The sequence below is a fragment of the Cnephaeus nilssonii genome (genome assembly GCF_951640355.1).
Source record: "Cnephaeus nilssonii genome assembly, chromosome: 17".
NCBI lineage: Eukaryota > Metazoa > Chordata > Mammalia > Chiroptera > Vespertilionidae > Cnephaeus > Cnephaeus nilssonii.
The window spans coordinates 39,942,638-39,969,851 of NC_137088.1; the positions used below are offsets into that span (position 1 = coordinate 39,942,638).

A 27,214-nucleotide genomic window follows, 5' to 3' on the forward strand; every position below is an offset into this window, starting at 1 on the left:
AAGTATACGTCACATGGTTTACTAATTTCAAAATTACCAAATGACATTTTTCTCGGTGAAAGTTTGACTAGGAGCTACAACAAAGGTAGTGCCTGGAAGAACTGTGAAGACAAGGATGCAGGAAAAAATATGACAAAAGACTCATTTTGTCAACATCTAATTCTCAAAAGAGCTCCAGAATTGATGGCCTATCTATTTCTTATTGCATCTCCCAACACAGATATATTGTTTCAAACTGGTAACTCCTGAAACTCTTGAAGAAACTAAATTTTGCCTGTTAGCAAAACAAATTCTCCAGATTTACACAGAAGAAATAAAACTTCAGTGAATGCATGTCAACATTCAGTCAGCTGTCTCATTTTTCAACACCCCTATCCAGATATTTCTTCTCACTCCACCCATAGAGAAAGAGGAAATATGGTCAGAAAATGCTTTGGACAAAATGTTTCTCCCAAAGCAGCACACACCTGTGCGTGTGTGTGTGCGCGCCGCATGTGTGTGTGTGTGTGTGTGTGTGTGTGTGTGTGTGTGTGTGTGTGTTTATGTTCTCTCTCTTTTTCTCCTTTCTCCTCTTTCCTCTCTTCTCTCTCTCCTCTCTCTTCACCTATTCCTCTCTCTTTGGACAACAAAACATCCATTTAGTACAGGGGTCCTAAAACTTTTTAAACAGGGGGCCAGTTCACTGTCCGTCAGACCACTGGAGGGCCGGACTATAGTTTAAAAAAAAAGTGAACAAATTCCTATGCACACTGCACATATCTTATTTTGAAGTAAAAAAACAAAACGGCAAAAACACCCGCATGTGGCCCGCGGGCCGTAGTTTGAGGACGCCTGAAAGAAAAACCTAATAAACTTATAAACTGGTAATGTCTTTACTATAAAACAGCTGCTCACATTGCTGATTATTTGTAGTTTACAAAGCACTTCATAAATATAATTTGATTTCATCATCACTATGCACCTGTCTTGTAGGTATTAATGTCTCCAAATTATAGATGTTTTTAAAAATGAGGCTCAAAGACATTCAGAAATTTCCTTAAATTATCATCAATTAACAAGAGGACCAAAAGACCATGTCTCCAGACTCTAGGTTTAGAGCTTTTTCATATTACTGTTTTTTTAAATTATTCATATAATTATATTTTTAAATCTTTATTGTTGAAAGTATTACATATGTCCCCCTTTTCTTCCATTGACCTCTCCCATCCTGCTCCCATGCCCCACCCCGGGCCTTCACCAACCTATTGTCTGTGTCCATGGGTTATACATATATGAATATGAGTTCATTGGTTGATTTCTTCCCCACTCCATCATCCCCTTTATTACTTACTAGAGGCCTGGTGCATGAAATTCATGCACTGGGGTGAGGGGGGGTCCCCTCAGCCTGGCCTACGGCCTCTCGCAGTCCAGGAGCCCTGGGAGGATGTCCGACTGATGGCTTAGGCCCACTAAGCCATCAGTCAGACATCCTTGGCATTGCCACAGAAGCAGGAGAGGCTCCCACCACCGCTGCTGTGCTCGCCAGCTGTGAGCCTGGCTTCTGGCTGAGTGGTGCTCCCCCTGTGGGAGCACACTGACCACCAGGGGGCAGCTCCTGCATTGAGTATCTGCCCCCTGGTGGTCAGCGTGCATCATAGTGACCGGTCATTCTAACATTTGGTCATTTGCATATTAGCCTTTTATTATACAGGATTGAGATTTTTAAATCATCAAACTGGAAAGCTGATGATAATTAGCATTCTATGATAATTGTTAGAATACAATAATTGTAAGAATATGTATGAAACAAATAATGATAAAATGTTCAACATAATTTTCACATAAAGTTATTTTTAAGTTTAACTGTATAATAAGTCATGACTTGTATTGACAAAGACAACTTAATTCATTTAGTTTCCTGCTGTACACATAGAAGAGATGTTTTATAAGTGTAGAACTTTCATAATTATATATTAAATGTAAACTTGGCTATAAAAATGAATCAGTGTGCTATGTATGATAGGGAGAGCTTGACCTGTGGGCTACTTGCATCTTAGACTTTTAGGAATATGAAGTTAGCCTTCATGAAAGTTTATTTTAAACCAGAATGTCCAGACTCTACGACATGCCTAAGTCTAATGGGTGTCTGCCGCTACCCTGGCATGAGCTTCCTAACGTTGGCGTGGCTCTCAGAGCTGGTGGGTGTAGTGCCTTCACATGAACGCCGCCTGCACCTGTGCAAGAACATGGCATTAAGCAATCCTCACTATGTGCTAGCCCTGTGCTGCTTTTATCCGTTGTAAATTCACATATTCCTTTGATGTGGTATGTTACTTAAGGTAATTCTGGCAGCTCTCATGAATAAAATTCAGAATTTCAGAATTTCACATAATAGAGATTTATTTATTACATAAAAAAATCAGGTAGATGTTCCTAGTTTGTTGGCAGTTTTCCTCCACTTGGTGACTCAGAGACCAAGGCTCCTTCCATCTGGATAGTCCAAAATCGCCTGGAACCAAGGTCAGCAACTTCTGACCTGTGGGCTCACCCTGGCTGGCAGCTGTTAATTTTTTTAATGAGCTAAGGATATGTTTCACATTTTTAAGGGATAGAAACAAAAAGGGAATACAGTATTTTGTGAAATAAAAGTTAAATAAAATGTATATCTGAGTGTCCCTACATAAGGCCTTATTGGAACTCAGCGATGCTCATCTGTATCCATACGGTCTGAGGTGGCTTTTGCACGATGACAGCAAAACTGAGGAGCTGCTACAGAGACTCCATGACTCACAAAGCCAAAAACTATTTACTGTCTGATTGTTGGGGACTGAATGTGCAGCCCCAAATGGAATGTTCATATGCTGCAGCCCTAACACCCAATGTGATGGTATTTGGGGGTGGGGGACCTTGGAGAGTAATTACATTTAAGTGGGGTCATGAGGGTAGGGCCATCCAGATGTGATCGGGGTCTTCAGAAGGTGGGAAAGAACCAGAGCTCCCCCCCACGCCTGTGGGAAAACACAAGAAGGGCAACCATTTGCGAGCCAGGAAGAGGGCCCTCACCAAGAACCTAAGTATGCTGACACCCTGACCTCAGACCTCAGCTTGTGAGGAAGAAACGTCTATTTAAGCCACCCAGTCTATCATATTTGGTGATGGAAGCCCAAGCTGACTAGAACACTGGCCCTTAACAGAAAAAGTTTGCTGGCCTCAGCTCCAGAGCTTCCTCATAGACTGAGTTCTATCCACAGAAGGCAACTGGGGAACATATTCTAACCCAAAGCTTAGAGAAGTCAGCAGCTTGCCTAAGGGCTTATGATTCCATGTTGAGTACCCAGGATTCAAATCTCTCTGACCTCAAAGTCCAAAGCCTTAACCATTTTCTTCACTATTAGGCCCAGAGTCTCCCCACCAGAGTATTCATTCCTTAATTTATATAGTGGACACATCTTTAGGAAAACAATACTATTAAGCAAATATGCCTCATCACATTATTTTAATTTCTCATGCATTTAGCTCTAGTCATGCTCTAATAATAACTTTGAGAAAATAATGAGAAGTGTTTAGTATGAAATATAAAAACCCAGTGTGGTTCTGCACGTAATGACTAGTTCCAACAAGTTAATAAATCTTTAGCACTGATTCCAATGATGTTTGATATTTCAAAATGATTAATTTTAATGGTGCTTTATATCCCTTGTGTATAATGTCTCAGATCCCATGGGATAAGCAAACCAATCTTCATGTTACTATGAAACAGAAATAAAATATTATAGGATTTTCTGATGACTCTGAGGAGTTACATGGCTCCCATGGGACTGCAAAGCTAATTAAAATGAGCATAGGATTGCTGTACTCTATTATGGCATGATTATACTCCCCCTTCCTTTTTTTGTTTCCTCCATAAATACGTCACAATAAAGGTCAAAATGAGAAAAACGGATAATTGTTTTTCCAGCCTTGCTTTTGAATGAAATACATTTTGTTCTTTTCTAGGTATATATTTAACAGAACCTAACTTTTGCTGGCTTGGAATTCCTTGTAGATCAATATCTAACATACAAGGGGATACAAGAATTAGAAAGAAATGGTCATGAACTATTTGTAATCACAGTTTCTACAGGAATTCTCTACCTTATATTTAGACCTGTAGAACAAGCTTAGATAAATCACTCAATGTGATAAAGTAGAGGAAGTAGTAAAGACAACATCCTGACTGGGCAAGTCAGAGAGAGACAAATACCATATGATTTCACTTACATGTGGCAACTAATAAACAAAATAAACTAGAGAACAAAACAGAAACAGAGACATAGATACATGGAAAAGCCTGACATCTGTCAGAGAGGAGGAGGGATGAGGGACTGGGTGAAAGAAGATGAAGGGATTAACCAAAAAGTTTGTATACATAACACAAACACAGACAACAGTGTGATGATAACCAAAGGGAAAGGGGCCTGGAGGGCAGGTGGAGGAGGGAAATGGGGACCAAAAGAGACTTTGCTTGGGGCAATGAGTGCATGATGCAGTGCACAGATGATGTTTTGTTGAGTTGTACACTTGAAACCTGTATGGTTTTGCAAACCAATGACACCTCAACAAATTCACAATTAAAAAAGATGTTGAAATATGTGAGTTAAAACAATAATGAATAAAATCACCAAAATTATGTCAAGAGGAAAAATGTGCAAATAAATAGGATTTTTGCTTTAAAATACTGTATTTAAACTATGCTCCAGCTGTCTTTCCAGCATTTGTAATTGTCTTTACACACACACACACACACACACACACACACACACACACACACACTATATCAAATAATTAAAAGAAGGCTTTAATTTAGATGGGACAACTTATTCTAAATACAAAGTGATACATATACTCTGAGGTACAAGTGATAAAATCTCGTCATTGTATTGTCATAAAACAGGCAGAATGGCTCTTTTGAGGTTAACAATGACCAGAAGATTCCTGAAGTTCATGAGTGAAAATAGCTTACTCTGCATACTTAGAACTTTATGTGTTATCTCATTTACAACTGGTAGCAAATTATCACTATTTTATAGATCGGACAGCTGAGGCTAGGAGAGGCCAGGTTACTTTTGCAAGAACACAAGCTTGATTTGTAACAGACAATACGGGATTTGAACATACATCTTTCTGGCATACTAGGTTGCCTCTGGCCACTCATTCTCCATCCACATTTACCCTCCCCTGCTTATCAGTTCTTCCTAGTTGACATAATAGAGCACAGTTTGGTTTTGCAGGTCAGTGGCAATGGTTATACACTGTTCAAACATATCACATCAGAGAGCTAACACTCAAACACCATGTCAATTGAAATCGTTGTAGTCCAATGTATCAGAAAAATGGGCTAAAATAGGTCAAATAATGAAGGCAACTTATTGGGACACAAAATTATTATACTGATAGACTTTCAAGAAGGCTTGACTCCCAAGCCCAATGATGTCTCCAAGATCTGGTTTTCTCTACCTTTCTTCTTTACCTACAATGTCCATTTCATCCCAAAGCTTGCCCTTTCAATATCCCAAGAAAGAAAATATAAACATCTATAAATACATGGTTCTTCTTTCACATTGAATAGTAAAGACAGCTGCTTCATTCCAACAATCTTTAAAAATCTCCTGAGAAGCACTTTGATTCAACAATCATAGCATATGCCCAATCCTGAATCAATTATTTGTCTCCAGGGGATGGAATGTGCCAACTGTTTTAGCCCACAAGCCTTGAAGTGCAGGAGAAGTCCATTTCCTGGAAACAACATGAACCCACAAATAAAAATTAGGGGCTAATGAGGAAATAAAGGGGAATGGATTTTGCAGAAGTGTATTAATAATAGAGTAGATTTTGTTGTGATAACAAATGATCCCCAAATCTTAGTAGCATGAAACAACAAATGTTTACTTCTTATGAATCTTCCATCATTGGCAGCTGGGAGGTCAACTATGTCATCATTGCTGTCACTCTCAAACCCAGGTTGACAGAACAGCCACTTAGGAAGCATTGCCCAACAGACTGAAAGAGGGAGGAGAGAACTGGAGGAAGCTTGTATGCATTTTCATAGAGTCTTCATATCACTTTTTTAAAAATATATTTTATTGATTTTTTTACAGAGAGGAAGAAAGAGGAATAGAGAGTTAGAAACACTGATGAGAGAAAAAATCGATCATCTGCCTCCTGCACACCCCCTACTGGGATGTGCCCACAACTAAGGTACATGCCCTTGACCAGAATTGAACCTGGGACCCTTCAGTCCGCAGGCCAATGCTCTATCCAACTGAGCCAAACCAGTTAGCGCCATATCACTTTTGATAAAAGATCAAAAGCAAGTCACACAGTCACATGTAACTCTATTTTTTTAAAATTTCTTTATTGACATATTTGTCCTCATCCCCCCATTCCCATCCCAAACCCCTCCCCATGCATGCCCCCACACCCCTGTTGTCCGTGACCACTGGTTAGGCTTATATGCATGCATACAAGTTCTTTGGTTGATCTCTCCCCCTTAACCCCACCCTCCCCTACTTTCCCTCTGAGGTTTGACAGTCTGATCGATGCTTCCCTGTCTCCGGGTCTGTTTTTGTTCATCTGTTTATATTGTTCATTATTTCCCCTAGATGAGTGAGATTATGTGATACCAGAAATACACTTATAAGAACCGAAAATGAGACAAGCAATAATGGTTATGCTGAGAGGCAAATGAATCAGTCTGTAGTGAGTTTCCTTCTGGTCACATGTAACTTTAAAGGAGGAGAAAAACTTTAATGTCACTGTGTTCATGGAAGGAGAGAGCTACACTTTTTTGTGAGGAGCCTTCATAAATATTTCAAAAAATTACCAACAAACAGCCATAATATCTGCCCTGAGTTAGAGAAAGAGATGTTCTGAGTTCCAACATCAGCAAATGACTTAAGAAGGATAATGTTATAAACCTGAGGACTTATAGGCCTGTCTGGATGGAGAAGAGATGAATTGCTCTCAGGTGTTCAATGAATTCTTACCTCCTTTATTAGTATTTTCATTGCATAATAATAGTTGCAACACAAAGTTTATACCAGGAGGATCAACTAGAATGAATACCAGTAAAATATATGGAGGTAGGATTAGATCATAAAATATTCTACCTTTAGTTGTATGGCTAAGCAATAAATTCAAGTACCTGACTAGCATTCCTTTAGAACTCACAAGCATTCCACTTACTCAGGAGCTAATAGGAGATATAAGATCAAAAGAAAAAAAAAGGATGAATTTTAAATTTAACTTGAAACCACCAGTGATATTAAGATTTAAGAAGCTCATTTGGATATCAGAGTGCACTGTCATAGATCTTTTCGTCTTCTCTGCTAAACAAAGGAAACCTTTTGTAGCTCTGTAATTCTGATTTAAAAATTAATCTTAAGAAGATATTGAGAGAATAAATAAAAGTAAATGAGAAATAGAATGATCTAACAGAAAAGAGGAGTTCTAAGAGTTCTTTACCCAAGAAAGAAGTCTAGAGGGTAGCCTGTGATGAGATCAGTGAGAGAGGAAAAATATCAAGACTCAATCCCTTCATCCATTAGAAAATAAACAATAATGCCTACGCAAGAAAACTTTATTTTAAATGTTAGTTTCTTTTAGTAAAAGGAAATTAGAATCTTAAAGACTTTGGAAAAACCCATCACTTGAGTGACATCATACAATTGAGGGAAGTGAGAAATGAAATGGTCAGAGGGTCTTCCCATATGTACATGCCATATCGAGATCTTAAGGAAGTTGATCTTCCACTCTAAGATTTCTCTTTAATGATAATGCATCCAATTAATTGTTATAGCTTCTCTTGGTCTAGGAAAAATACTTTCTCAATCTTAAGTGCTTAAAAGTGTTTATTTCTAACTTCATTTAGCAGATATGTATTACATCATGACTGGTACCATTTTAATTAGCTAGTTATTAATAATAGGAAAGGAGCAAAAGGGAGGCCAGACACTACAGGCATGGTCTCTGAGCAGCTTTACCAGGAAGCTGCAGTTTCACACTCCCCAGGGACTCGCCCCCCCCCCCCCACACCCATTCCTTGCAGATCACTGGGGGAAGGCACTAGACAAAGGAGAAGATGGACACATGTGCAGTGCATTGGTATAACGCAGGGAAGGTACTTGCCTGTAGTCAAACCTGGGAACTGAACTCTTTGACTAGAGGTGGCAGGGCCACTGCAAGCCCACAAACATTTGGGGATAGATAATCCCCAAACAAAGGAATTCTCTCTCTTGGCTCTTGGCACTCTTGTGGCTCTCTGCACTCTTGTGGCTCTCTTGCACTAGCCCATGCTCCCCCCATAGCCACATGATCCACGGCTATGTGGACCCCACACGCAATGGACTGGTGGACTGCAGTGGGGAATACAAGCTAAGCTAGCCTGATGCTGTATTAGACTGTGCAAGCATGAAATGGTAACACTGGGCAATAGCTTTAATCTAGCCCAATTGAATTCATATCTACACTTCTTCCATGGTGGGACGAAGGAAAATGGGATCTCATATTCCTGTGTGAGTCTCAGAAAATTGTTTCTCAGTACATCGCAAGTAGCCCCCTCCCACCAGCAACTGGTGGGGGCAAGGAGAACTCCTCACCAATAACATAACCATGCAAAGTCTAGAAGCTGGGACAAAGTGGCAAACAATACAGACGGGTTCACCTCGCTAAACTCCTTCTTATGTAAGCAAGGGTCCTAGGAGTTAGACCAGGGCTTATGTCCCATCAGGTATGGCCTGGTGACAAAGTGGGCTAAGGTTAGGCTCATGGCTATGGAGTTAAGACTCATGGATATCCCCAAGTCAGCACACAATGCAAAGGGAATGTTGTGACCACAGAAAACCTTGAAGCTGAGCAAAGAAAACAATAATTTCAAAGGTCCTGGGTGGCATGATGTGCAGACAGAAGGAAGGAGACAAAAGAATAATAATAGCTAATGATTACATCAGGTTGTTTAAGGGCCTTGCTCACTTCTAACTTTAACATAGCAACTCATGTAAAAACCTCACAAGAAGGCTATGAGGGAGGCACTTTTTTTTTAAACAACAGATATTTATCTTCCCAGAGTTCTGGGGGCCTGAGAAGTCATGTCTAAGGTCAAGGTGCTAGTGCATCTGACTCTTGGTGAGGGAGGGCTCTCTTGCTGACTTGTACATGGCTACCTTCTCACTGTAGTCTCACATGGCAGAGAAAGAGAGCTCTGGCCTCTCTTCTTCTCATTTTTAATTTTTTTATTGTTGACAGTATTATAGATATCCTCCATTTTCCTCTCCTTTGCACCCTTGCACCCAGTTCTCACCCTGCCCCAGGCCTTCACCACACTATTGTCTGTGTACCTGGGCTATGCATAAATGCATATAAGTTATACTTTCTTTGGTTAGTCTCTTCCCATACCCCCACCCTCCTTTTATAATCCCTATAAGTGATGTACCCAGGATCACATCCATCAGCCTTGCTCCAACATCTGTGCTCTTAACCACATGATGCCACTAATAAAAGAGAAACACAGAAAACAGGTTCATTCCTCATGTCTAGAGGTTGGGCCTTATTATACACTTGGAGAGACTGCCTAATGCATTAGAACATAAGCAGGTTTTCATTTGTGGGCATTGGTAGCAACTTGTTCACATAGGAGGTAAATCATTTATTTCTGGAAAGACATTTGATTAGTCTAGAAGTTCTGGAGATTAACAAAAGCCACAGCCACATTCAACTAGTTCTAGCAACATTAAGAAGGCAAGTTTTCTTTTAGTTGAGGCCAAGTATCATATTATCTTGGTAAAGCATGAAATTGAAAAGGAATAATGATTGTAAAAGACATGACTACATTAATGAATAAATTATAAAGGACTACAGTTTAACTTTTCTTTTCAAACTTCTATTTTCTTAAGTGATTATTGATGTTCTTTGTAGGAGAATTAGAAATCTTTTTTTAAAATATATTTTTATTGATTTCAGAGATGAAGGGAGAGTGAGAAAGAGATAGAAACATCAATGATGAGAGAGAATCACTGATCAGCTGCCTCGTGCACACCACCCACTGGGGATCAAGCCCGCAACCCAGGCATGTGCCCTGACTGGGAATTGAATTGTGGCCTCCTGGTTCATAGGTAGATGTTCAACAACCAGCCAGACAGAATTAGGACTATTTTAATGAAGCAAAGTAAATAACAATTACACAATTTCCAAAAGAATTTGTCATGTCTTAAGAATGCGTATCAGGATATACCACATTGCTTGCTTCCTCCTACCCTGCAGGGGACGGGGGAATGGTGTATTCATGCAATGGCGATTCATTGGTAGGATTCACCAATGAATCCAAGACATCTAACTGCAAATGTGTCCCTGCGCACCCTCAATTATTTTTAACACTTTTGCTCTATTTCTGGTGTTCAAGGCATGGAACCAAAACAAAACACAACAAAATAGACACACAGCTATCAAGAGAAAATTCTGGGTTTGTGGCATAGTCAATGGTGTATATTTATATAAATGCTCCCATTATCTAAGGGCACAAGGCTCTCACAGTCTCAGGCTGTTTCTCAGTTAAATCTGAATTTATAAAAACAATGAATTTTTTTTTTAGGATGAGCATGTCCCAAGCATTGGGTGTGTTTATTTTGGCCTATCCAGCAAGCCTGTCCCCTAGGTCTGAGAAACAGGGCTGCATGGGGAGAATGCCGCAGGACAAACACCTGTGTCTGCCTGAGGTTCTGCGGCCCTGAGTAAGTTGCCTTGCCCCACTGAACCTCAGCTTCCTCGTTTGCCAATGGAGAAGAGCTGGACCAGTTGAATTTTCATCCTCCTTTCTTCTGTACATTTCTAGATTCTAGTAGTCTCTAACAGTCTGGACTACATGAGAAAAAAGTACAATATCATTGTTTATAAATGTCCTATGAGGCAGAGAAATAAATTACAAAGCTATTATCATTCTCTCTAAGAAGAAAAGAGGAACAACAGCAAATTAGACAGACAATGAGGGCAGAAATCACTGTCTTCAGAAGAGTTTCAACCAGATGAGGTGCCCTGGGGTGTATTCCTGCTGTTCTCCTTAGAGGTTACCATTTGTTCCACCCACAAGGTTCCAAAATTAAGAACCAGCCTCTTTCCTGGGGGGAAATGATTTTAATGCATTTATAAGAAGCTCAAGTACCCAGAGATGTAAAAAATATGCTTTTAAAGATATGTTTGCATTTATGCAGGGATAGAAGGCTGAATGTGTTTTAGCACAAGAAGTTCTGAGGGTTGGTTTTTTTTTGTGTTTTTTTAAACTTTTTTCCAATTTAATTTCATAGGATAGGATACAGCTCCATGGTTGCCATTTATCTAACTTTGCAGGACTAATTTACACCCCTCACGCCACTTCCCCTAAGAGTTCTGTATGAAAGATGATCCCAGTGCCTTTATTGCTCCATTGTTCTTAATTGCTCAGCCTTTCTCCATTCTGGCTTGAGGTAAATCAGAAGTGCAATAAATCACATGGGATGTATGTATAAACAGAATGCCTATAATCCTTCCTTTCCTGGGTGTTAAAATATAATTGTTCAATTTCTATATATTCTGAATACCATTTCTTTTTAGAGAGGGTTAAAAACAAAAAGCAACTTTCCATTGTAGCAAGAAAATGAGAGGAAATCTATTCAGAACAAAACCTATATGAACAGAAGGATATAGGGTTAACCTGGAAACATGGTGTAGGATAGGAGAGACCCTGTGAATTTTTTGGTTAGGGAAGTACATCACAAGCAAACACAGATGATGACTGGCTTACGTGGAGTCTTCCTCCAAGAACTGTATTTTCCAATGAAAAGCACCTCAGTTGAATCATGAAGGTGATTCTTTGCAACAAAAGCCCTACAACTGCTATGCCTAATCATAATGGAATAAAAAGTTAGGATAGGCTTGTACCTTTAGAGGACTTGAACTCCATCTAATCTTGTAGGTTGCCCTAGGTAACCTTCAACCCTGTCCATGTTTCCAAGTGAACAACAACAACAAATCCAACCAACCAACCAAACAAAAACTGATAGACACATACAACAATATGGTGGTTACCAGAGGGAAGGGTGGTAGGGGGGTAGTAAAGGGTCAGGGGGTCAAATATATGGTGACAAAAGATGATTTGGATTTGGGTGGTAAACACACAATGCAATATATAGATGATGTATTATAGAAGTGTATGCTTCAAACCTTTGTAATATTACCTCCAATGTCACCCCCCCAATAAATTTTTAAAAATTAATAAAACTTTTCCAGAATTAGGTAGTTTGCATGTGGTGTCACAAAGAAAGTACAGTGATATAAAATAAAACAATAAGATGTTTACCGTAAAAAGAGTAGGTAAATCAGATAAAAATGAAGGTCCATTCAAAATAACAGGAAATATTATGAAAAACTAACTAAGACACTTCACTAACTCATTAGCATGGAATTCTAGGTTTTGTTTTGCTTTTTGCCAAGAAAGGCTCCACTGTCGGCCACATTCCTCCATTTCAAAATTTGAAAATTACACTTTGTTCCTAGGGGCCAGCGAGGCCAGTGCTCTTCTTTACTCAGAGAAAACTGGCCTTATACAAAGACTCTGGTTTTATTAGTGAATTAAAATTAGTTTATCCTTTTCATGCCACATTCACAATATCTTGGTATAAGAAAAATGAACAATGTAGATTTCCTATCAATTCCTTATAGCTGCTATAAGCCAAGGAAATAATTTAAATAAAGTCCACTTTATTTAAATTATTTAAAAGCATGAGTTGTGAAACACAGCAAAGCCAAATTAAGCCATGTTTCATCAGTCACCAAAATTAATCCTGAATTTCATCAACTCATGCAGACTGTGTCCAAATAAATGTGCTGGGAGTCATATATACTAAAATAAAGGACTGAAATAAAGGACTGAAACAAATTTGCATTTTATTTTCTAACTATATGTGCTTTCCATTGGTAACCAATGAGCATATGAAGACAGACCTCTTGCTAAAACAATGTTTGTCCAAGAACTACTACGGAATACAGTAGTGAAGTAGGTATCCTCTAAGGCAGGAGTTTGCAAACCTTTTCCTAGAAGGGCTAGTTAATAAAGAGTTTAGGCTTTGTGGGTGCTTGGTGTCTACTGCAACTACTCAACTCTGCCTTTGTCATGGGAAAGCAGTTACAAATAACACTAAGGAATGGGTGCAGCTATGTTCTAATAAAACTTTATTTACAAAAACAGGCAGTGGGCCGGATCTGATTGAAGGTCCACAGGTTTCTATCCACTGCTTCTTTACTGTATCAGGCAACTCAGAACTGAGAGCACAGATAAAAAACAATGCGGAGTTTGTTATTCTTTCCTAATTTCTCAGTAGAAACATGTTTGCATTTATTACTTCGAAGTCATTAATTTAAAATGGAACCTCCAGTGACTCTGAACAGGCAATTAGTTAAAACAAGGTAAACGTGTTAAAGCGCCTGTCAGTTAGCTATCTGATCTGCATCAGTCCACATGTGGTGAGTCAGTGAAAGAGCAGAATGTAATTTTCCAGAACACACAACCCTACTGCTCTGCATGCCTCTAATGAGGAAAAGCTAATTATTTTATTATCTTAACATAAACCTTCCTAAATTAAATATTTCCAGGGTTATAAACTGTTTGCCTCCAAGCTTCACTAAAAGCTTAAAACCAGCCATTTCACTTTGCAGACAACACTCTTGCTCTCCTCGGAGTTCAAAGCCCTGAGTTCTTTCAGAGCTTTTATCTTCTCACATAAAGAATCAACCAATGAATGCATAAATGGGTAGAAGAACCTCTCTCTCTCTCTCCTCTCTCTCTCTCTCTCTCTCTCTCTCTCTCTCTCTCTCAATATCAATAAATAAAAAGAATAATGCTAATATATTGTTCAATGCCAGTATATCCTATTGCTAAAAGTGTCTAGGAAATGTGAAAAGAAAAAAAAAAAAGCTGGTATAGCCTTCATGGTTCTCTCTTTAAACCCAGCTCTAATTTCATTTGTGCTAACTGATTTTTATTTGTATCTACTATATATTTTCAGTTTGCCTCTTTCATAAATATTGTATACATATGTTTGTACGTATATATACATATAAACACACATACACTTGTTTATTTATTTACTTACTTATTCCCCTTATAGACAGGGATTGATTATTAACCATTTATTAGTTATTTACTCCTCCAAGATAAATTCTACCAAAATTTGTCATAACAACCCCATTTGGGTGAGACTTTTCTTTCAACTTATTGAAGTCCATGGAATTAAATTTCAGGACACACAGACAGAGAAACGAACCAAATAAACAAGTTTGGCTGCTACATTTTCTGACCTGCTCCTGAGCCCTTCAAGCCCATATTTCTTTTTCTCTTGGTTCTATGGTCAATACAAGGCACAATTCTTTTAAGCTACCAAGCACAACTAAGTCACAAGTGTGCTCCCGGACATTTGCAGTTCATTCCTTTCCTATGTTTCTACAGGAGGGTACTATCAAGCCAGTTTTTAATTTTCATTATCTGTTTCACATGTACTCATGTTCAAATGCTTTCATTTCCCCAAGGTTAAAAATACCTCTCATTCATTCTCTTTTCTTTTTTTTTTTCTCTCATGCATATATATATTTTAAATTTCCCTTTATTCTTCATGGTATCCAGTCAAACCATGACCAATTACTCTCCATGCTTTCTATTCCCATATTCCTATGGGAAGTCTGAAGCCTTCAATTACCTAAAATCAATGAGTTCCCTTGGAACTTTTTTGGCAGAAGACAGAACAGTGATTGCTGCCGGCAATACAGTGCCTGCTAGCCTGCTATAGCCATTGGGAATGTGTTCCTACCCACGTGACATTTCCACAGGGAGGAAACTGTGGCAAATGGGAATCCAGCACTAATTCCCTTATCCTATTTTAAAGAGGCTCATGGCCAAGTCATAGACTATGGAATCTTCCATATAAGCCTATATATTAAGGTTCAGCATGCCTTGTCCACATCCTCAGGGTTCTTATGTGTCCTCATATGATGTTCTTAATAATCACTTGTGAAAGGAAGGAAAGAAGGAAGGAAGAAAGGAAAGGAAGGAAGAAGGGAGGGAAGGAGGGAGGGAGGGAGAGAAGGAGGGAGGGAGGGAGAGATGGAGGGAGGGAGGGAGGGAGAGATGGAGGGAGGGAGGGAGGGAGGGAGGGAGGGAGGAAGGAAGGAAGGAAGGAAGGAAGGAAGGAAGGAAGGAAGGAAGGAAGGAATCATTTATATAATTTATGTGATTACAGTTACCTTAGTACAAGTTATTAGTTGTATGTTTTCATATGGGTTGCTTTCAAGTTTAAAATGCATGAGTAGCCATCAGGGATTTTTTTTAAATTAAACTGGAAAGGAGGTCTGTGAAAGTCTACTTCTCACAGTAACCTGATGAGTGAGAGTATTAGATTTATTGAAGGATATTAAGTGAATGTCATTTTATTTTTAAGATTTTTCTCAATATATCATATTTTTTATTTCCAAACCTTTGAATTAAGTTTTCTAAGTACCAAATGCCATATCTGAGGTTTTTTTTTATTGTTGTTTCTATGTTTGCTTCTTTTTTATTGTCAGAAATGTTTAAGAACTCAGGAAAAGGTGGGAACCAAGGAAATGTTTGAGAACTGTAATGTGTTTATAGGTTTAAGAAGACCCGAGGTCAAGGGTTTATGTCTTTTCTGAATGGGAGAAAGTCGATCTCTAATATTGCAGTCTCAATTCTCAAAATACATTTCTCAGTGTGCTCTCTATATAAGCAGGATACAGAGAAAAACTGTAGAAATCTGTGTAGTGCAGAGTGCTAAAAACTAAAGGAATGAAAAATTTTTTAAGTTAATAAAAAGAAGAAAAACTAAGAGGAATTTGGTTTGCAGGTTTCTCAAATTCAAAGGCCTCATTAGCATTCATAAGACAATGTAAGTTCCCAGCCAGCAAAGCTCAAGTTCCCGAAGGCCCAGGGGGCCTCAGCTTTTGAAGCTGCTGCCTATTCCTCTTAACAAGCTCAGTCTGCATTTTAACTGGAAGAAAGAAAGGGGAGAGAAGATCATTCTTTAGATGCTCAGAAAAGTGAAGAGACATCCGCTGTATCATCATGAATCCACCCTGCCAGCTGCAGGTAGTAACATTCAGCATTTGGTCTGACAACCCCTAAAGAAGATCCTTGGAGGGTCCGGAAGACAACCTGGGAAGAAACTGAAAGTTGTCAAACTCCTAGAATGAGTGGTAGCCAGGGGCTGGAGGGAGGGGGAAATGTGGAGGTAATGGTTAAAGGGTGTGAAGTTTGAGTTGTACAAGGTAAGTAAGTTCTGAAGATCTACTACACAGCACAGTGTCTACAGAAATAACAATACTGCATTGTATACTTAATATTCCCTAAAAGGGTAGCTCTTACATTAAGTGTTCCGACCACTGAATGTATACAAATAATAATAATAAAGAGAACAGGAGGAAACTCTGGGAGGTGTTATATACATTTATGGCATTGATGGTGATGATGGTTTCACAGATGTATACTTAGCCCCAAACTCATGGAGTTGTGTATATTAAATATGTACAGTGTTTTTACATTTCAATAATAACCTCAATAAAGGGGTTTACTTTTTTTTGTTTTTTTTTGGACTGGTCATGGAAACCATACTCAACCCTTGGTTGTACTCTGAGGCTCAAGTATGAGGGTAGTTTGTCTCCACAGCAGAGAGAGGAGAAAATGTGTTGACACTAAATTTTGTCTGGGTAATAAGAGATTAGAAGATCTAGTACTAAATAGATTTTTAGAAATTTTCTTTAATGATCAAAATAGTCAAGCGAGCTCTTCATCCAGGTCAATCCCCCATTTAAGGTATATGGTTGGTGTTTAGAAATTTGAAAAAATTCTTTCACCAAATCTGGTAAAAATGAAAATGCTGTCAAGTAGTATTTTGCATCATGGAGGAAAAAAATCAATCTTTACAGGGTAGTCCAAATTTAGAATAGGCATTGGGGGGGGGGGTAAACATGAAGAAAGGGTAGAAATCTGTGTTGGAATGGCTTTAAATAGTTATTAGGCGCTGTTCTTGTTCATAAAGAGTTTGCACTGAATACAGCAGAGGAAAGCAGCACACCTGCATTGGAAAATACTAGTAATAACCCCAAGGAAAGGAATAACTTTGATTGACAAACATGTATTGGGCACTGCATTGGTCGCTTGATGCATATTATCACCTCTGAACCATCCTGTGGGTGGATAAAATATTTCATTTTACTAATAAGTAAAATGCCACTCAGAGATGTTTATATTTTTCAAGATGTACTAAGTGTCAACTGAGTATTACAGAACCTTTAAAAGACAAGAAATTGAATATTAAAAAATCTGTGTGTGTATTATGTATATCTGTGTGTGTGTATATATACGTGTGTGTATATATACGTATATATCACAGGAATTCTTTAAATGTGCTTCTACCTGTCTGCTTAGCTACATAAGTCTTATGTGAGGTTTATGACATCTCTTTGCTATTTTTAGCTCCCATTGTGGAGGCTACAGAATAATGCTTATAATGCAAGTGAGATTTGATAGTTTCAAACTCCAGCTCTATCACTCACTAGCTATATGTCCTTGAGCAAGTTATTTAAGCTCAAGTCTCAGATTCCTCAACCATAAATGAGAGCTACCCTACAAGGTTTGTGAAGATTAACCATTTAAGCCTGAGCACAGTGCCTAGTGTAAGAGCACCCAATAAAAGTTAGGTATCAATTGTCTGTTTTCCCTACTGTCCAACATTCTGAACAGTAGCCAGCAAAAAGCATACAATCAATTAATATCTCCTGATTAATTGCATGAGTTTATTGTTCTGTTGCAAAATACTTTTTCCTATAAAGGTAAAGTTCTACCTGCCAAATCTCCTCCATGCCAGACAAGTGTAAAAGGCATGGAAGGGTGAACCTCTGTCCCATTGACCTGCTTTGTGAGAAGTGCTGCTGGGCCTTCACTCTGGGGTCAGAGGATGAGAACCACACACATGTGAAGACAGGAAGAATGTCCCTCTGTCGAATGAATACAGCAGGCTTCTCCAGCAATTGGGTTCTTTCAAAAACCCAATTCCATTAGCCTGTGGTCAGCTTCTCCCATTGTACCTCTTGCATGTACCCCTTTCCAGACATTGACTTCCCTGACATCACAGAGATGAGCAAAACAAACAAAGGAGAATTAGAGGTGCAATTGCCCCCAGGGAGTTAACAGAACCCCAGTGCGAGATGAGACAGCTCAATGTTATTTTACTCACTTAAAGGAAGCCCATAGGCCTGGTGAAAGGAGAGAACAGGAAGAGATAAGGCCTGAATGTATGAACATGAAATGTACCCAGGCTCAGGGTCAACAATCCTCGTTGTTCGTTCAGAGATACTAGCTGTCTTTTGTTTGATTTCGAATGATATGCCATTGCAAAGAACCCCATGAAAAGGTCAAGCTCTTCTTCTACAGCTAACCTTTATGAAGCACATTACATACACTGCCACATTCAATATCACAACAGCCCTTGGAAGTGTTATTGACCCCAGTTTTCAGATGAGGAGAATGAGGCGCAGACACATGGAATAAACAGGCCAACCACCCTGCTGGCAAGCTATGCTATTGGTACGCCGAGTTAGCCTGGTCCCAGAATGCATGTATCTCAATCTTCAACTTACAGCCACACAGGGATTTTGTGGTGTGAATTACTTCTTGAAATGAGCAAACCTCCAGACCGTTGTTCTTGCATGAAATTTTTTACTTATGGTAATATTTGTGGTGAGGGGATGTTTATCTGCATTTAATCTAAATCAAGTACATTTTATTCATCAACAAATGCTTTCTTGAGTGCCTCTTAGTTAACTGTTTAAATCTATGTTACTTTTTTTTAATGAATTTGTCATTAGGTGGATAAATGAAAAGTTTACTATAGACACTGCATTCATTTAAAGCAGAAGTTTACAGTTCACAAATCTGTTTTCACGTGCATTAAGTCATTTAATTCTCAAAACAAATCCCTAGAGAAATAGGTTTTCTACAGAACACTCTCCAGTTGAAACTTAGAGATAGACACAGCTTCTTAACAGCACAGCCAGTGCCCAAATCCTGTGCTCTTCCAACTCCAAGCCCAATACCTTTCCCCTTGAATCACAGCCACCTACACCACCCATGACACTGCACTTGTAATCCATCCAGTACAAACCATCTCCTCCATAAAATACGCCCTATCAACAGATTAGCATAAGCATAGCTGCTGGGTTTAGTGTAACTAAATATTCATCAAAAGTACGCACATTAACAGCCACATACAATAATTAAACCAAATTAATTCCCTCAGTTAATACATACCACAGAATTAAATTAAACCTCAGCAGAAAACAAGGCAGACTGTAACTATTAATCCTCCAGTAAACAACAATAATTATTTTTGCCAACAGTTATTTCATTTGTATATATAATGTTACATCACAAATTTTCACATAGCAATGATGGTTCTCTCTTCTTTGCCAGATTGAGAACTCAGGTAGTCTGTCTGCAGAAATTTCCACAGATCCAGTTCAGGAGCAAACCATTACCATTTGGGGCAGCCCGGTTCATTAACATTAATGCTACAATTCACAATGAATCCAATGATTGCAAATGTGTGTGCAGAGTTAACAATACACCTCATGAATGATTAAAGACTAATTGCATAACATAGAGAATGCACCTACAAGTCAGATATGAAATACTACAAAAAATAATGTTTATCACTTTATAATTATTATGGGGATCAATTATGAAAAACTACATGTGTAAAATTCATACTTTTTCAATAAGTTCTTATCAGAGATAAGAATTGTGCTAAGTTCAGAATTATGATAAGTCCTGGGAAAACAGTGCAAAAATGGTCACAGCTCCTTTCCTCATAAATCTTGCTTTCAGTGGGAGACAGATACAGCTAAAACTGGGAACTAAATCGCTCATGCCAAAAGTGTACAATATGAAACAAAAGGTATTTGGGAAACTAATATGAATCTGTCACTCATCCAATTTGAAACTTTGTACAAGTCATTTAACCTCTCTAAACTTCAGTTTCCTCACCTGTAAAAATCGGTGTGAGGGTCAGATGAAAAAACAATAATGATAATTGCTACATTCAGTGCTTGCTTTCTCTATATCAAGGACGGTACTAAATACTTTAAATGTGTTTTCTCATTTTTTTACCTTAAGCAATCCTATAGGGTAAAAATTAGCATCAGTGTTGTCATTTCACACAGTTAGAGTTTAACTGTGTTCACACAACTAGTATGGAATAGTGGCAGGTTTTGAATTTGGTTAAGAGGACTTCAGGAACAACTTTGCAGAGGTTGCCGGAGTCACTGAAGCAATCCGACATCATGTGTACACCAATAAATACCAACTTCTAAAAACAAACCCAACTGGGATGAATCACAAAACAACCCAAGACATGGCAACAGAAGACAAGAATCCTTCCAACTCAGCAGGCTGGCCGGCGTGGGTGCTGGGGATCAGACAGTGTTTGGAAGGAACAGACCCAGGGACACTCCTTCTTCCAGCCTCCGGCCACTCTCCTCCGTCTCATCCAGTCACCACCTTCACAACCACCTCCGGGACCAGCCAACACACCGCCTTGTTTTCTGCCTTAACTCCTTGTTGCCGAACAACCATGAGCTCCCAAATTCGTCAGAATTATTCCACCGAGGTGGAGGCTGTGGTCAACCCCCTGGCCAGCCTGCCTCTGCGGGCCTCGCACACCTACCTCTCTCTGGGCTACTATTTCAACCATGAGATGTGGCTCTCGAGGGCGTGGGCTGCTTCTTCTGCGAGTTGGCGAAGAAGCTGAGGGCGCTGAGCGGCTCTTAAAGTTGCAAAACCAGTGTGGTGGTCGCATTCTCTTCCAGGACGTGCTGAGGCCTCCCCAGATGAGTGGGCAAAACTCAGGACGCCATGGAAGCCGCCCTGGCCTTGGAGAGGAGCCTGAACCAGGCCCTTTTGAAGCTACAGGTCCTGTGTTCTACCCGCGCAGACCCTCATCTCTGTGACTTCCTGGAGAACCACTTCCTGGGTGAGCAGGTGAAACTCATCAAGAAGATGGGCGACCACCTGACTCACCTCTGCAGGCTGCCGGCCCCCAGGCTGGGCGGGGCGAGTATCTCTTCCAAGGCTCACCCTCAAGCAGGACTAGGAGCCCAGAGGCTTTGAGGGGCCCCTCTGCATCCCCTGGTGTCTGGCTTTTACCTGAGCCTCTCCCCGAAACTACTAGCCATTCTTTAACCACCCTGAAGCCCTCTTCCATGCATGGGACCAAATGACACAATAAAGCTTTTTGCAGGAAAAAAAAAAAAAAGAGGACTTCAGCAATACTCTTATTAACTATTAAGTTATTTTGCCAAGTGTGAATTCAGAGACTGGATTACCATACTTCTTCCTCTGTGGAATCAGCAACCAGAGCAACCAGGATGTTAATTGAAAAAATTAACCTATCTTTTTCCTTCCCATTACTAATTGACATTTTATGATTAATTGGTGGTTCAGGTGAGACCAAAAAATAATAATAATAATGAAACTTAATAACAAATGTCTTTAGTGGGTACAGTTCTGCAGTTTTCATTCAAGCATATGTTATTTTTGATGAGAAACATATGTGCACTCCAGCACAGAGTTGGTTATTGACAACTGGTTAATATTGCATTGACTATGAGTTTAATCAGCACTTGAAAGATCTTAGAAATAGAAATATAACATAGAAGACTCTCACTCCCTCACTGTTCCAACTACCAAGTTTTCTAAGGCAAAATGAAAAAAAAAATCTGTCATTTGGGTGAGAAATAATAGCTACTAAGTAAAAAAGATCAGCTGTCTATATGAAGTCCTGCCAAATAACGTTTTTCAAAAAGTGTTTTAATCCCTACAAAACAGACCAAGAAAAAAAAGACACAGAAAGAGAATACTATAAACAAATCCTAGAGTGCTTTCATTGAGTATTTCACTGATTGTGTCATATTGCTAAGATCAAGATCCCATAAAGTGTTTTTGTATTATGTCTTCATTTCTTAAAATATTTTATGTTTAAATTACAGTTGACATATAATATTGTATTAATTTCAGATGTACAACATAGTGATCAGAAATTTATGTAACTTACAAAGTAATCACCCCAAAAAGTATAGTACCCACCTGATATCATACATAGTTCTTATAATATTATTGTCTATATTCCCTAAGCTGTACTTCACATCCCTGTGACTATTTTTACAGCTGTTTTTTTACAGCTTTAAATTTGTACTTCTTAATCCATTCATGTTTTCCACCCAGCCCCAAACCCTCCCATCTGGCCACCATCAATTTATTCTCTGTATCTATGAGTTTTCTTTCTGTTTTGTTAGTTCACTTATTTTGGTTTTTAGATTCCACATACGAGTGAAATCATATAGTATATGATTTCTCTGCATTATTTCACTTAGCATAATGTCCTCTAAATCAGTGATTTTCAACCTTTTTCATCTCATGGCACATATAAACTATTAAAATACCGTGGCACACCAAAAAAATATATTTTTTCCCATCAGACAAAAAAAGTAGGTATAATTTTGATTCATCCACACCACACAGCTATTGTTGCATTGGCTGTTGTCATTGTTTAATTTGACAATCTAAAGGAAAAATGGTCAATGCCCTTGACTAAATAGTCAGGTATTGCATGTTTTAAAGATTCTTGTGGCACAGCAGTGTGCCTGCTGGTTGAAAATCTCTGCTCTAGGTCCATTCATGTTGTCCCAAGGGGCAAGATTTCATTCCTTTTTATTTTATTCCTTTTATCATATCTTTATCCATTCATCTATCAATGGACACTTGATGGGAATGTAAATTGGTGCAACTACTATGAAAAAGAGCATGAAGGCTTCTCAAAAATTAAAAAAAAAAACTACCAAATGACCCAGCAATTCCAGTTCTGGGTAGTTATCTGAAGAAAACACCAATTCAAAAAGATCTATGCACCTCTATATTTATTGAATCATTATTTACAATAGCCAAGATATGGAAGCAACCTAAGTGTTCTTAAAATGTTTATAGTCAATGTTTCTATGGATCCTTACACACAAGTAGAAAATGCAGCTACCACATGGCTAAGCTGGTCTGACAGACGAATTATAAATGGAATGGATTTCAGTTTTTGGGTTCCTAAATGAGAAGGAACTGGCCTTTTGGTCTTATGTATCACTTCTGCATCCCTGGCAGACCTCTCTTCTCCCTCTAGGTGTTCATTTGGCTGGCTGCCTCTCTGTCATACAAGGACTGGTCTTCCTTCTGAAGGCTCCTGATATATGTGTGGGAATCAGTGTGGTTTCAGAAAATCTCTGTCTCTGTCTCTGTCTCTCATTCTCTCTGTCTCTCTCTCTGTCTCTCTCTCTCTGTGTGTCTCTCTCTGACTCTCTCTGTCTCTCTCTCTGTGTCTCTCTCTGTATCTCTCTCTCTCTCTCTCTCTCTCTCTCTCTCTCTCTCTATATATATATATATATATATATATATATATATATATATATATCATATAGTCACAGGGATATAAAGTACAGCTTAGGGAACAGGTATGGCCTAGGAAAGATATGCTTCTTGTTTTACTAGATAGTAGTGGGCACATGATCTAACCTGTTTCAGTCACTGAGAATTTATTTTCTCTTTTAAATTCTGTTCTTATTTTTTTGTTTCATTTTTGCTGTGTGTGTGTGTGTGTGTGTGTGTGTGTGTGTGTGTGTGTGTGGTGTTCTCTCTTTCCTTTTTTGTGTGCAAAGGAAAGACATGGCCCTAGGAGATTCATATAACCATCTAGGAACCCAGGAAGAGCTAGACTTTAAATGTAATCAAGACAAGACAGGCAGAGAAAGAAGGAGGGGTGAAGAAAGGGAGGAAGGGAAAAAGGGTGGGAGAGAGAGAGAGAGAGAGAGACAGAGAGAGAGAGAGAGAGAGAGAGAGAGAGAGAGAGACAGAGAGAGAGAGACAGAGAGAGAGAGAGACAGAGAGAGATTAGAATGGTAGAATGGTATTGAAAGCCTATGAACCCAAATATTTCTCAACACGAAATAGATACATAAATTGTGGAATAGTCATACAATGGAATATGAGATCAAACCCTACAAATGAAAAAGAATGTATAAATGACAACTGCACCCTACAACGTGGATCAATCTCACAAACATAAAGTCAGCTCAGAAAAGTCAGATACAAAAGAGGACCAGGTATATGACGGCACTTACATACAGTTCAAGACCAGGTAAAACTAATCTGTGGTGGCAGACGTCAGGGCAGCGTCCATCCTAGGCACGGGCACAAAGGGACCTGTGGGGGCTGGCAAGCTGCTGTTTCTTTATACCGGTCCAGGACATGGCATGGTTATTGTATGTAATGTATCAAGCTCTAAAATTATGATTATACATTTCTTGTATATATGTTAGACGTCAAAGAAACCCTTGCTTAAAAACATCTTCTCTGCAAACATACACACTAGCAACAAACTGAGTCTTTCTCCTAGAAGAAATATAAAAGACTCCTTAGCAGATTTTACGAGCTACTGCCTCAAGTCCGAGAAATGATGGAAGTAATATATACATAGAGATGAACCAAGGGAGAGTCTCTCTCTGTCTGATGACCATGTCTCCAAGGGTGAGTTGCAGACCCTCTTCTATCACAGGGCTTATTTAGATTGTAGCATCTATCCCCCTGTATGCAACGTGATTATTTCCTTGAGGGCAGGAACTGAGTCTTTTGTTGTTGTTGTGACTCATCACCTGAGGATATTTTTTGCACTGATTTCTAGAGTGGAAGGGGATAATAAAGGGGGGGAGAGAGAGAAACATCCATGTGAAAGAGACACATCAATTGTTCGCCTCCTGCATATGCCTTGCCTAGGGTCAAGGATCGAACCTGCAACCCAGGTATATGACCTTGACCAGGAATTGAACCCGCAACCCTTTGGTGAGTGGGTCGATGCTCTAACCACTGAAAAACACCAGCCAGGATCAGGAACTGAGTTTTTAACTGCAGAGCCTCAGCACCTAACAAGGTACCTAACAGGTAGGAGGTGCTCCATAATATCTGTGGAATGAGTGGATGAGTGGATGAATTCTTTCTAGGACATGAACTTTACTGGGCTCCAGAGAAGAGAGAATAAGGTCATGTGTCTGGATAAGGAGAGGAATTATATAAGCCCTGGCACTATCATAGTTACAAGTATGAGGAGAAATGAGGACCGGGGCACTCATAATCAGCTTGAAATCCATGTGAGGACAGCTGCTATTACTTTGGTTTAAAAGAGCCTTGGGTGGAACTCTACAGAGCCTGGTACTTTATACTATTTAATGGGCCCAAGGTGGTGCTATAGCTATAATGTCAGTAATAAAAGCAAATTTGTGAGCTGCTTGGACCTATTAAAGATAAGTTATTTCAGGCACATTGAGAATAAGTACACATGGAATGGTAGAGCCATTCCTTTTTTATTCTTGCTGGGGATGAGTAAAAGAAATAAGGATGTCTGAATTCTCCAGATAAGGCACCAAATGCCTTTCAACCAGTAGTTTAGAATATTTTGTACTAAAGGCAGAACCAATATTGTGTATACATAAGCGTGCCATATTTAGTCTGATCCAAATGTTACAAAAGGCACAATATTCTTAGCAAAGTACCTGGTGTCAAGTAGACATTCAGTAAATGAAGACTCTATTAAGCCCAACTCTTATCTGTTGGCCACTAAAAAAAAAAAAAAAAAAGAAGAGAGAAAGAGAAAGGAAGAGAGAGAAAGGAAGAACGAAATGGAAATTAGTCGATTTTTAAGACAGAGTATGGAATGGACAGAGGAAAGAGGGCATGCAAGAAAGAAGAGAGAAAAAAATGTAGAGACAGGGAGGAAGGGAGGGGAGAGAGGAAAATAAATGAAGGGAAAAAGAGAAGGAGAGATAATAAAAAGAGGAAGTAAAGTGGGCATCAGAAAGTCAGTAGCATGCATATTAGCATAACCAATGGACACAGACACTGGGGTCCTGGGGGCTTGCCCAGGTGGGAATGGCTGGGGGGAGAGTCAATTGGAGAAAAAGGAGACATATGTAAAACTTTAGACAACAACAACAAAAAAAGAAAGTCAGTAGATTCTAACAAATCATTTTGGAGGTATTACAAAAGGGGAAATAAAAAAAAAATTAAACCAACAAAGTGAATTCTAAATGTATTCAATAATAAAAGATGGTGTTATTAAATTAAAGCTAATGATGCTAACACAGATCAAAGGAGGAAAACAAATGATGATGGCACTTAATTGTTGATTGTTCTGCACTATGGGAATTTTTGCTTCAATGTTCAGATATCTGAAATGGCCTGTGCTAAAACAGCAAGACTCGAAGGAGGGAATAGACTGTGGAAAAATGCACTAGACTGGAAAGTCGTCACCAAGGAAGGTATACATTCAACTCCCTATTCTTCAGATTTGGGAATAAATGAAATCAGAAACAAGGTTATTCATACCAAGGGCAAGCAAGAATGCCTCTAGGTCTATATTTCATCTGAGGGATGACATGACACCTACAGTCCAGGCTATGAGAAATTATGTCACCTACCCTAACTCATAATTCTCTAAGTTCTTGTTATGTATTCATTGTAGAAAGCCTGCTGCTAACTTTTGAAAGTAATTTTCTCACTCATGTATGTGATTGTACACTATAGTTGGGTATGTAAGATAAATGCCACCAAAGTGATTAAAGAAATGGGTTATATTACTAGTTAGCCAAAATTCCCTCTTTAGTATGTTCCACCCTGAGGATGAATTCTACATATCTACTCCATTGAACTCAAGATGTTGCATGTTGTTTACTCAAAAAAGGCTGAAATGAATTTTATCTTTTCCAAGCAGATGCTCTAGAGCAGGCGTCCTCAAACTACGGCCCACGGGCCACATGCGGCCCGCCGAGGACATTTATCTGGCCCGCCGGGTGTTTTTGCCGTTTTGTTTTTTTACTTCAAAATAAGATATGTGCAGTGTGCATAGGAATTTGTTCATAGTTGTTTTTTTAAAACTATAGTACGGCCCTCCAATGGTCTAAGGGACAGTGAACTGGCCCCCTGTTTAAAAAGTTTGAGGACCCCTGCTCTAGAGCCTAGATATGAGTACCATGCTTCTTTACCTGCTGACACAACAATAAAATGTTCCCAATAAAAGCT

General features: G+C 39.1%; 1 pseudogene across 1 annotated transcript; it reads left to right on the forward strand.

Annotated features, from left to right (window-relative positions):
- Positions 1–20,678: 20,678 nt before the first annotated feature.
- LOC307113701 (ferritin light chain-like) lies at positions 20,679–21,197 on the forward strand (annotated as a pseudogene). The gene has a single exon. The product of its transcript is annotated as a ferritin light chain-like (transcript).
- The last annotated feature ends 6,017 nt before the right edge of the window (positions 21,198–27,214 follow it).